A 9,409-nucleotide genomic window follows, 5' to 3' on the forward strand; every position below is an offset into this window, starting at 1 on the left:
CTGTTGGAGCGGGTCCAGAAGAGGGCCACGAAAATGATCAGGGGGATGGAACACCTCTCCTCTGAAGGAAGGCTGAGAGAGTTGGGGTTGTTCAGCCTGGAGAAGAGAAGGCTTTGGGGAGACCTTAATGCAGCCTATCAGTACTGAAAGGGGGCTTATAAAAAAGGTGGTGGCAATGTTTTTATCAGGGCCTGTTGCGACAGGACAAGGGGGAATGGCTTTAAACTAAAGGGGGGTACATTTGGACTAGGTATAAGGAAGAAATTTTTTACGCTGAGGGTGGTGAAACACTGGCACAGGTTGCCCAGAGAGGTGGTGGATGCCTCATCCCTGGAAACATTCAATGTCAGGTTGGATGGGGCTCTGAGTAACCTGATCTAGTTGAAGATGTCCCTGCCCACGGCAGAGAGGTCCCTTCCAACCCAAACTATTCTATGATTCTATTCTATGAAAGATGCCAAAAGAACAGAAAATAGTGTATAACAAAGAATTCTTAAATCTATCTTACAGATTATGTCAGTAGGAGTATGTTACAATTCCTGATGTCAAGAGACAGAGATGCACTGGTGCTGGTTGCCTTAGTATTATTAGACATGTCACGCTTGTGAGGAGAAACAGACAAGTGAGTAAAGGACAAAACTGGTCAAAGGTCCAATGGTAAAAGACTGATCAGGTCTTCCCACTCTCAGATTACTTCTTTATAAATATTTGTTTGGGAGCAAGCTACTTGTGTTGGCCAGATACATCCCTATTTCACAATGGAACACTGGTTAGACTTCTATTTCATTGTTGCCCCAAATAGGCCTTTACTAACAAACAACAAAACTGCGAATGTAGTGAAATTTCTGCTTAGACACTTCCTACTGAGACATAACGACCAGGATAGTCATGTAACAGGCTGACAAAGGACTAATAGAGTTCAGAACGGGATCTTAAAATGTTACCATGGCCTTCATAGGAGACCAAACTGCAAGAGAGGCTCCTGGCTTAACTCTAAGCAATTGAACTCACTGAAAAAAAAGCCCTAAACTACACTCTACCAAGTTTCAAAGTTTTTAATTACTTTTTTTTAATAGATGCAATAATAAATAACTTCCCCACAGGGGCATTATAGTATGATTATAGTGTCATGTATACTCGTTTAGAGAACTACATTTCCAGCTGATAGTTGCTGGCAGAGAAGATTATACTGACAAAAAAGTCAAAACATTTCAGTGTTTTGAATCCTTTCTTTTATATCTTTGACAAAAAAAAAAAAGAAAAAGAGAGAGAGAAAAAATGAAATTGTTAAACAACATAGGATACAAGTATAAGAATAAAGTAGCAAACGTTGTCAGCTGGCAATATAGTGTGAATTAGTACAAAATGACTAATACTTTAGGAATACCAAACGTTAATGGATGATGACCTTCAATTGTTATGTCTATAATTAACTGAGACAAGAGGAGGGGAAGGGAAAGGAAATGTGAAACACCTAAAAAAATATAATAGGGAAACACAACACAGCATGAAGATTCAGCATGAAGATTGTGAAAAAGGAAGTGAGGGTTCTCTAATTTCTAGGCCTCCACAATGTTTATAAAACTTTATCACTTGTTTACCTAAAACCAGACATAACTTTTTTTTTACTGTCAGAAAAAAAATTAGACAATGAGAAAGAAGCAATGCAATGTATTTTATTTTTCACAGTCTTGAACAAAGCCACTTAAAATGGCTGCTAATAATGCTAAATGGGTCAAACGGTTTCCATAGATTAGATATTATCTGACAGAAAGCTATATGTAGTCCATTTTCTGTTTGCCAGTAGTCTCATAGTGATGGGTCTCAATATTTTTTTTTAATGGTATATTTGTAATGTTTAAATGGTAATATTAAGAATATTCAAAAAGAGAATTGCATGTTTTGATGATGACACACAGCCCTTCATTTTAATCAAAACTTGAGTACTCTGAGTAATTTTATAAGGGAATATGTTGTTGGTAATTGTGAATCAAAGTATTGATTGGAGATGAGAGTTTGGACCTGAGAGTCAGGGTAAAAGTAGGTTGGAATCTTATTGTGGAGAACTCAGGTAGCACATTAAAAACATGGTGCAGTTAAAAAATGTAATAAAAAAAAGTGTATAAATTGAACGGGAAGGAAAGACCTTATTTTCTTCTACCACATCCACATGCTCACTTGGTGTCTTACAATCTGCCACTCTGTCATTACTTCAGAACTATCCTAACCTCGCAGCATGCTGATACTACTTCCTCAGCACCAAAATATTTGAAAGTTTCAAAAAACTTTTCTTGACGAGGTGACCTGAAGAAAGCACCATCTTTTTCCAGCAAGCAGAATTTGATCTGGAATAGGCTGAAGATAATCAGAACAGTCCAACCCTGAGACTGGTGTTGACGGTATGAGGGAATCTAAGGCGACACCTTCATTAGCAATTTAGGGCACGAGAGGTTCTTTTTCTTGCAGATTTGCTTTGTATCCACACTTCAGGTGTAAAGGTGTGGAACCAAGGTAGCAGTGCAAACTGGGAAGCCATCAAGACCAACCCCCTTGCAGTGGGGCTGATAGGTCCTCCAGGCTTCTGCTCATGCATAAGGTTCTGTTACTTGTAGCAGCTGGTTTGGACTTCACTGTCAGTAAAGAGGCAATGCAGACCTGCAGTTCTAAAATCATAACAAATGACTCCTAATCAAATCCCTTTCTTTTCCCCTTTGCGTTATTCCATTAAGCAATGCACAAACACTATGAGTACCTACACTAGAAAAATAAATCTGGATAATATTAGTAATATCTATAATGTAATATCTTGTACAGTAAGACTTGACACACTGCATTATCCAAGTGCGTTATTCAAGGATACTAAGGACATAATTCAGCATCAGAGGTTAATATTTTTATCTTGTATACAAGCATTATTATTTTATTAATGAATTATAATTAGCTGAGCCTTTAGAACACAAAACTTGATGAGTGTTCAAATAAATATATCTCAGAGGGGAAGAAAATGAACTCCAGGGTCATGGAAAACTATGAGAATTATAGAAGAAAAGTATTTCTTTGCAGTTATCAACATGTGAGAACAATGATCTGACTATCAGTAATGTAGTAAAACATGAAAAGTTCATATGTGAAAAAGCAATAAAATTCTGTATAAAAATAAACATTTTTATAGTGTTTAAAACACTTTTTTTATCATTGGAAATATGCAGGTGTTAAAATATTTCTAAGTTTTGACATTGTGTTACTACTGTTTAAGAGAACCTTTAGAAGCCTTAGATTTTCTGGGCTGATGCGGAGAAGACTGAGTGTCTGCCACATACATTAAAGATTAGTCCCTGTGACAGGCTCAAAGTTAAAAACATCACGTATACTGAACCTGCTCAAATGTCCATCAAGAAAACCCGCTAAGTCTGCAGTTAGATTTTGATTTAGATATAATTCCATTGGATAACCCCTTGCTCAAGACAGATCTTCAACACTGGATTTTTAAGAACCCCATCCATTTTCCCTATATTGTACATGTTCTCGGTAGCTGACAATTTTTCACTTTGTCTATGCTAACAATTCATAAGTTTTGATATTAAAAAGTGATTAAATAGGTGAACTGGTTCAGAATCATAGAAGCAGTACTTTCAGAACTACTTGTTAATATCTACTACTTTTATTCAGGTATTTATGACTTACATATGCAATGTTTTGTTTTGTTTTTTTTTAATTTAACGCAGATAGATTAACCTTTCAGTTACAGACAAGGATTTGTTTTTGCATCAGGCAGATAAAGCACCCAAAGATGGTTTCTACCCTGATCAGAACTAACTATACTACCAGTATGGGCAAAGTCCCCATGTGTGCAATACACCCACAAGCTCCTCAGAGGAGGCTGTGGCGTGCTATTAATTCAGAAGCTAACCAGAGAAGAGAGAGGGACAAATGACCAGTTCATCTCTTCCATTTCATACCAAATCATCCATTAAAGGCTGTAGATGGAGGGTACTCTAAGGTACAGTATTTGTGTATGCCCATTCAGCTACTGTTTGTCAACTGCAGGTAAGAAAAATATGGTCTTGACATATCATCTTATAACAAGGCAATGATACTTAATGAATACCTACAAAAGGCTGAAGTGGTAATCAGGAAAATGAAATAAGTCTGAAATATTAATGGTTCAACAGAAAGATTGGTTTCAGTTTTCAGTAAGGCTGTATAGATAGCATTCATCAAAATGGTTTGGAAACATAATTTTTGACTCGTCTCTAAGCTTCTGTAAGCTTGTTATGTTTGTGAATGCATCTAATTTTACCCTCATGTTACCAACAAACTTGATCCTTTTTCTTCCACAAGGATTCTAGACAGTTTAAGTTATGTCTGTACCACCTTACAACTCAGTTACTGGAATTTGCTAGACTGCACCTGAATGTGAAGAATGAATCAGGACTCAGAATGCAGCTGTCCACATACAATTTTTCCATCTGGTAAGTCAGGGGGGAAAAAAAAAAAAACACAACCAAAACCACCACCACCACCACCACCACCACCAAAAAGAATACCTGAAAATAGTAGAAAATATGTGTTATTTCTCAGAGTATATATTTTCCCTTAATTGGCAATGGATTTCCAAACTGAATGTATTTGCTATGTAAGCAAATGGATGTAAACCAAAACAAAACTCCCATGCTCACACAGAAGATAATATAATTTATCTCTGAATTATGTATTCAGTATATTGTCATCTGTCCACGGTAACCAAATATATTTCATAAGGAACATTTGTTTAAGACATGTATGGGCATAGCATATCATAGCACAGCAGAGCACATTTGGTTGTCATGAATTATAGACATCCATATAGTACATCTTTATATGCATTTTTATATGGAAGAGCTGTATAGCTTAATGCAAAGTTTTATGTTTATCCTAAAGAATAAAACAACAGTTCTGAGAACCCTTAAGGTTTTGGATTAGTTGTGTATTCTTTCCTTCCTTAGTATCTTTTCTGAAATATATTGTATATGATTTGTATCAAAACCTTGGGTTTTATATTGATTTTATTCAAGGATTATGGTTCATCCAACTTCAAAGTTGTTATCTTGGGTGTCTAAAATTTCTGAAATATCTTGCCAAGTTTTGGAAAAAAAAAGCAGCATAATCCCAGATCAGACACAGTCTCGTGGGTACTGCTCTACAAGGAAATTGGATGCTTGCAGAATGCTGGTAATTTAACCAAGTCTCAGAATAAACATTTCTAAAAGTAATAATGACTTATAACAAAACATTTTGTTAAGTTAAAAAGCAAGTTTTGTTGTTGCTTTGTTCAATTTTTCTCTTTCCCTGCCTTTCTCTTTTCTGCTGAAATAAAACAACTTCTAAGCTTGGACATTTTATTTCCATGTTTAAACAGATGGCTAATAAAAGCTTATGCAACTCAAACATCTCACCTAACCATTACTCTTCATTTCAGAGCAAGTGCTGCACATTAGTTGACACAATTCTATAGGGAGTTTGTGAAAGATAATCCCAGATACATCCTCTCCTTTAACTTATTAAGTTTACCTTTCCTTTATTCTACTGCAGCTTTACTTTTTAAAACAAAGAAAAGGAAGGACAAGAAGAGGTGGGAGCAGGCAGGCAGTGGAGGAAGAATAGCTGGAGCTGAAGCAAAAAATCCCCGTGTACTAACACTGATTCTGACTTTTAATTTGTTGTGATATATCCAAAAATTTTTTTTTTGTTCTTTTCATTACCGTGAAGCCCCTGGTAGGAAAGAATACTATTTACAAATTCTGATAAAGCTTTGCAACTTTAGAAATGGTAATGACAAGAACAAAAACCCTTCTGACACCCATTCTACATTATAAATATGTGTTTTGAAGTTAAAACACTTATATATGGCATTTGGATAAGATAGTAATGAATTAAGCTTATTAGTTCTGGGGGTCAGATTGAAAAGGAAATGATTGTAAGAAAAGTCTGCAACTAAAATCTGAGGAAATGAATAACCTTTGCTTGCCTGAAAAAAAGGCATACTTCACATATCCTTGGTTTTCATTTTCTGTACTGAAAAAAACAGTTTGGGGAATTACAGACAGCATTTCCTGGTTTTGGTTTTCATTTTTAGATCTCCAATAGGACCCTCCTGCTAATTAGGATTTGTCAGATTATTTTGATTAAATTCTTGATTCATTATTACTTTAATGTTAACATTTTTTTCCCAATTAATTAATTTCTTTCTCTACAACAAATAGAACAGGCACTTCAGAGTTCATGTTTGTGCAGGCTAAGCTCAAGGCTCATTAACTAACAGATCACTAATAATGGACTTTTTCCTCCATTTCTTCTTATGTAGGATGTCTTCAAATCTTGGTGTGCTCCACAGAAACCTAAAATCTGTTTAGCATCACAGATTAACAATTCACAGAAGACTGACAGACCTTGTACCAACGCTGCAGGTATATAGCTATAAGAAAAAAGCAGCAAGACAAGAGCTACAGAAAAGACTTTCTGTATTTGGATAATCCAGAAATTCAAAGTCTGTCTTTGAGATTATTAAATGTTAATGCAAGAGAAGTGGGTCTTCCAGCAGCTCAACATTTCAGCTCATGGCTGAAACTGGTTTTTGGCTTTCATCAAAAAGTAAATGTGACACTCAGACTACAAAGTTACACATGATTCAATTCCTGGTCCTGTTTGTACTGTTCTGAAGGAATAATAGGTTCACATCTTTTGTAATAGATATCCCAGAAGTCCCTCTTCAGTTGCTTTGCCACAGTCTGTGGCATAGAAAATGTATTCTAGCTGTCCCTTGATAATGTCATCCATAGGGATAATACTGAAGGAATCAAAGGGCTCTACTGACTTTGATCTGACCCGGGCCTAGAAAATGAAAACACAATCCAAAAATATGTATTGCCAGGTTTTTATTTCTTCTTCTTCTTGTCTGGGGTAGTTTCTGAGATATGCTTTTGCTTTAGAGAGTGAAAGAGGGCACTGATGAATGTGGAATACTCAGTTTGATAACAGATCTTCTAAAATTGGGAGAAGGCAATCCAATCTTTGGAGTATCTGCATATTTCTACTAATATCTGCTTATTTCTTACAAAACAATCAGCAGTGAAAGTTAACGAAGCCTACTCTTTCTTGAAGAGTGTTGTCTAAATATTAATTAAACATAAGGCCTGTTTAGCTGGTACTTTGAAGTCCTTCTCAACTCATGGAATCAAAGCCCAACTAGAAAAAAAAATACATATCACAGTTTGTTGGGGGGGGTTGTTTGTTTTCTTTTTTTATTATTTTTGTGAGGAATATACATTATTGTAACCTCATTTCAGCTTGCTGACAAATGTAACAGTAAAGAAAATAAATTCAAATAGATATATTTATTGGCAGCTGTCTTTTTAAAACTTGAAAGATATCAGCTTGATGATCTCCGGAAAACATTTTTGGTAGCAACATATGAGTAGAAACACTGTCTTGTGCGACTGTGTAGGTTGGAAAATCTTAAGTATTAACATACTATAGTTTAAAAAAATGTAAAATTGTTACAAATGCAAAATGTTAGTCCTATAGAGTGCTTAATATAAAACTCACCGTGTAAATTTCTCTATTAAACAGTATGTGTAGGTTGATGGAGGTGTGATGCTTAGAAAGAAGTACAGTTTGTTTCCCATTAGATGCTATTCAGAAGGCACTGTGATTTTAATATGCTCCTCTGATCCCCATTTCTAGATTTATGCTCCCATCCATGACTTTAATTTGGAGTGATTTGTATCCCGCAGTCTGCAGATTTAAATGCACTACATTTGCAAAATTGTTGTATTATGACAAACCAGCTACCAGAGATGGGTAAATTAATTCCTCCTGTTTTGTTGATGTTGTTTTAATATCTGATGTGGAACTTAACTCTGACATATTACATGACTGGTTGTCTAAAAATCTACTTCTATTAATATCATTGCATTGTTCTACATTATAAAAATGTGATTTAAGAAGAACACATTTGGCTTTCATCACATTTTCCACTTCCTTTTGAAATTAAACTTAAAAAATCAATAAGTAAATAGCCCGAGTAAAGATGAATCTTATGCATTTTGTTAACCTGATTATTTTTGTTTAATTATGCAAGTTTCTTGCATACTCATTCTTATGCTTGTAATCTTTCAAGTTATCAAGGGACCTGAACTAGCCTTTCCTGAAGCAAGATGGATGTCTACCATTGCTGTAAAACTACGGAGGCATTTAACAGATCAGCCATTGTGTGGATAAGAATAAGTAGATCCTCTCTGTTTGCAAGACCGATGAGTAAAAAATGAATAAATGTACTTCTCTGAATGGCTATCATTTAGCAGAATCTATTTAATTAACTTGATCACTTAAATAAGTGATGGGTAATTATATTAGTTTCTTTATCGGTATGAGAAACAAAAACAAGGCTGTGAGACCAACTTTGTGCTGGCTGTTTTATCCTGGGAGAATCCAACAATCCAGACTGAAGTGAGTAAGCGCTCCTTGACTATTGGTGTCAAGGACATCACTGGTTTGTTGTTTTGTTTTGTTTTGTTTTGTTTTAATCTAAACTGTGGATCTTTACTAAAATTTCTTACTAACAACAGCAATGAAATTAAAATGTGCATTTTATATGTGTGTATACATACTTATATAAAAAAATCCCTGAAGAAAAAGTTGATTAGAATAATTTTCTTGCTCTAGAAGTGCATAATAAATGCAAATCCTTCCATTTCCTGTAATTACTGTGTCCTATCTGAATCCTGGAAAAAAGTTTGAGGTACAAGCAGGGACTAATTCTTACACATACTCAGTGTTATCAGCAGGTTATTTGTTAATTTACAAAACAGTAAGGCCATGAGCTGTGATAAAGATGTAGATATTTGGTATTTACTGAGAAATGCAGAATCAGCACTTTTCAGGGAAATGCAAATATCTCCCAATAGATGACATATGGTTTTATGTGTTTGCATTATATGAATTTCATCTTCAAGTAGGATGTTCTCGATAACGAGGATTAGGGGTGTGTATATATATATATGTATACATATATATATATATATGCCAGAACAAGATTTTCTGTAGCAGGATATTGTTTTGTTCTTTCTTTGGCTCTTTCTAGCAAAACAAGCTTCTAATCCCTGGTTGGAGCAATTATTACTTAAAAAAAGCAATATGAACAAAATGTTTTTAGCTATGGCCCTTTTGAACAGTATCTGGAGATACAGACAATGCTACTACATAAATGCAACCCCTTAGTAAATATTATGTCCAGAAAATGAAACTATTTTTTTCCCAATCAATACTAATAAATATTTTAGTAATTATTAGCGTTCTCCATCTTCTTCCAGAATTATAGGTAGTTTGTGGTTTTTTGGGTTTTTTTTGGCCTAGTATAGCAAATGTTGTC

The sequence above is a fragment of the Aptenodytes forsteri genome, unplaced genomic scaffold, assembly GCF_000699145.1.
Source record: "Aptenodytes forsteri isolate BGI_AS27 unplaced genomic scaffold, ASM69914v1 Scaffold172, whole genome shotgun sequence".
Classification (NCBI taxonomy): domain Eukaryota; kingdom Metazoa; phylum Chordata; class Aves; order Sphenisciformes; family Spheniscidae; genus Aptenodytes; species Aptenodytes forsteri.